Source organism: Athene cunicularia, unplaced genomic scaffold (assembly GCF_003259725.1).
Source record: "Athene cunicularia isolate RWA unplaced genomic scaffold, athCun1 SCF_6, whole genome shotgun sequence".
Lineage (NCBI taxonomy): Eukaryota > Metazoa > Chordata > Aves > Strigiformes > Strigidae > Athene > Athene cunicularia.
In genome coordinates, this window is record NW_020799490.1 from 88734 (window position 1) to 92597 (window position 3864).

The window sequence follows — 3864 nt, forward strand, 5'->3', positions numbered from 1 at the left end:
TGCTCTATGAAAAAAGCCCTTTGACTAAAAGGCCAAACACAATCCAGTGACCAAATAAAAAGGAGCATCTTCCACCAAACAACAAAACTTTAAAAGCAATGGAAATTAATTGGTTTTACTTTTAACGCCAAGTTAAAAACAACCACTCCTCACAAAATTTGGGTCGGGGGTCTTTTCTGCCAGACCTCTACTGCCACGTGCGGGGCAGCACAAGAAGGCTTGTGAGGGCAAGCCAAGCAGCACAGCTTTCGCACAGGAGAGCCCGAACAGCTACCACAGCACGTTAAATGACGCAGGGGGTTTTAACAGGTTAGTAGAACAGCTTGACAGTTCAAATGTAAGGGAACCTTAACAGGTTAAGATCGCATGCAGAGGGGTGGACATCCATGCACGACAGCATCTTCTGTTCCTTCAGGCAGGGAACCCACATACTGGGTGTAGGCAGGCTAGACAAGGTCATGCTACAAATGACACATAAAATTAATTTTTATCTGAAGGATTAACCAACTTAGGTTTTTGTTGTTTTAAATATAAAACCATAACTATTTAAACAGCAGTGAAGATTTTATGAAAATATTAAAGTAGCCAGCTATACAAAATGCAGATTGAAATTAAATTAGTATATGTCACAAAGTAGAATAAAAATAAAATATTCAGAGTGATGACACAGGCCTCCAGAAATATATGATCTTGCTTTAGACAAAAAACATGTAAACAGCTCTGAAGTAAAATACATTCAAGAAAAAGTTCCTAACTTCCACACTGCATTTCGTATTATCACAGTTCCATATCTAAGACACTTAGTGGCATTATCCGAGTTAAAAATGAATGTGAGTACTGAGAGAAAACCTGATTACTTTAAAGAGGAGTGCAGCCTCTAAGTCAGAGCTCCAAATAATAACAAACAAGAGAAATCACATTGTGATTTCATTTATGACAGTACCAGTGTTAGCAGTAAGAAATTAATACCAACTGTGACACACTTGAAACATCTCCATGCTTCTTCGTTCCCTCTTAGAGCACAAGAAGTACGTATTTCTTCATGTGCGCCTCCTTCACCTGAAGTCCAAAAACTATTTCAAGGCCAGACTCTCTCACTGGCAGACAGGTAGAGAGCAGCTTCCAAAGGCTTAATGCTACACCAGAAGGTAGCAGCTACAGCACTGTGAATACAGAATCTGGAAGGTCTCGAATGTTTATCCGTCATCTAAACCTTCTCCCACTTAAAGATAGTGGTGAGAATCCATTTCAGTCCAGGCAAACTGGAGAGGCCCCTGTAATCTCTGCTTCCAACAATAAAGAGATGCAAGGTGTTATACTGATAATAATCTACACCCCAGCAAGTTCATGGTTTTAGATAAAGCTTATTCTCACCCGTTGGTTTCATACAAGCTAATATTAGACAGTACATGAGGAAAATTAGACTACCCACAGACTACAAAGAGGCTAACGAGAATAACCATGATGTGTCTTTACCACAGATTTATTCTGAAAGGATTGAATAATTATGTAACTTAAAAAACACTCATTAATATCTATCTCTTTCTCCTCACGGTTTGATGGTGATGTGCTTGCAAGCTTCAAAATTCACCAGCACTCTAGGCAGGAAAAGGTGCATATGCTATTGCTTTTAACAGCACTTATCTCTTCCCTTCACCCTGTCTGGTAAAGAGTAAAGCTGCTCTTCAAAAGCGTCTCTTGCACTCTGCACTGCTAGCTGGCTCTTGTCTCCACAGCTTAACATATATATCCCACCTGCTGGTCCTCACACAAAAAAAAATGTCTTTCATGGTAAGACCTTCAAAACCTACAACCTGAAGACTGTTCATAATAACTGTTTTTCAAACAAGATGTCCAGCACTTCCACAAGCAAAGTGTCACGATACATACATAAACTCCACCCTACTGTGCAACACCCAACTCCAAGACTGAGTTCAGAACCTGGTACTGTTACATTCTACTGTGTCACAACTTGGAAAAACACAAAGAAATTGAAGGTTAGCCAAAAAATCCCATGTTATTTGCTCAAAAGCAAGTATTGTATTTTAAATACACCAGGAGGAGTGACTTACCTTCTTGTTCTTGAGCAGTTAGAATCCCCACTTTTAAGGCTTTCTCTAGAACCATGAGGGTAGGAATATTTTAATTGTTTTCCTAAAGTAAGTTGAAAATCTTACAAAAGCATATGACCATAAAAAGTAGGCTTTTGGAAAAAGCAAATAAGTGACATGCAATAAAATTAGGAGAACTGGCAATATGGGCATGTACTGAATGTTATACAGTAAATACCATTCAAAGCTAACTTGCTAGAAAGCTCAGTCATGAATCACAGTATATGCTGGCCATAGTATTTGGCACATCTAGGTCTTCTGCAGGATCAGAATCCTACTAAGGTAAAAGAAATAAAATCCTTTCTGTGGATAAGCTACACACATTAAAATTATGTCTTCAAAAGACCTTTAAAAAGGGTAATACTTTGTACTGCCATCTCTTGACAAACCAGTGGCAATTTAGTGATAAAAACAAATGCATTCTTTTTCTTAAGAACATTTCTATAAAATGCAATTATGTTTAAGTAGATATCTTCTAGAATTCTCTGCATTAACTTCTCAGATAAAAATATAGCTGTCATAACTGGCATTGCTTCTATTACAGTACTACTGTATAGAAAAAGGAAAAATCTTTCAACAAACTATAAAGTTTGATTCTTGCAGTTTTCTTACCATAAAACTATGTAACAAGTGCTAAGTTTTGCTGGTTTTATATGTAAGTTTTGCCACTTTTATATGGTGATTCTTTAACAGTTGTGGTAGCTGTGGTGATGTCAGTTATAATAAGGAGTAACAGATGGGCTGGAATGAAGAACAAAGTATTTTCAAGCATCTGGATAGCTAAAAAATTCAATGAGAGGCGTTTACTTTGTCTCCACTGCTATTACCCTATATGTGACTGCACTTTTACACCTTAAATACTTAATTCAAATACAGTATTTTTTTGGTTTTTTTCCAGTTCAATTCAGTTCCTGTTGCCTTTCTACTGTTCAGAGAACACAGCTACACAAAGTACGTTCATCTAACCACCCAATGTACTGTGATTCTGTGCCAGAGAACAAGTTTTAATTTCAAGTTCATACCTGGACGAGGCCAATATTTTCTCACTTGCAAATTGATTGCAGATTTTAGTTGTTTTTTTAAAAAAAATACTGTAAGCTAAAACTTCATGAAGCACATTTTCAACCAATGGCTATACACCAAAATTCTGAACTCTAATCTTTAGATTCACATACCTCATTTAAATTAAACTGATCGGTCTGCTGAGCTGCATGAGTTCAAACCTGGGAATTAATCTTGTGTCAAAACAAAGAATTTAAACATTACCTTATGTGCTCTTCTTTATGGTGACAGGTTGCTGAATCAGAGACTTTATATGCAAATTTATTCAGATAAAGTGTCATGAAGTTACAAGCATGTTAACTACATCAGGCTCAAGCTATTATTCATATAGAGAAGACAAGTCCTGGTTCCAAGAAGCCAGTGGACAACAGTCTTCAGGAATTTTACTGCATTAGAGAAATAAGTATACAAACCACATATTTCTTACCAGTCATTCTAATATTATGAAATACTAACAAAGCAGAAAATCCGAAGGAGTCTTTTATTAAACATTTTTCTAGAAGGCAAAAATTGATTCTCTCCATGGATGTACTATAATAACTATAGTACAATAACTATAAAATACTTAATTGGTTGGTGTTGGGGCAAAGATGGAATTGTTTTAAAGTGCAACAAACACAATAATTATCTCTTTCAGTACTGTGTTCCCCTTCCAAATGCAAACGGATTAGTAATCCTGAAGTACAGCGGC

At 36.6% G+C, this 3864-nt stretch overlaps 1 pseudogene; it reads right to left on the minus strand.

Moving 5' to 3' along the window:
• The window catches only part of LOC113490888, a 35210-nt pseudogene extending 33083 nt beyond the window's left edge, over window positions 1-2127 (minus strand).
• Window positions 2128-3864: the final 1737 nt, after the last annotated feature.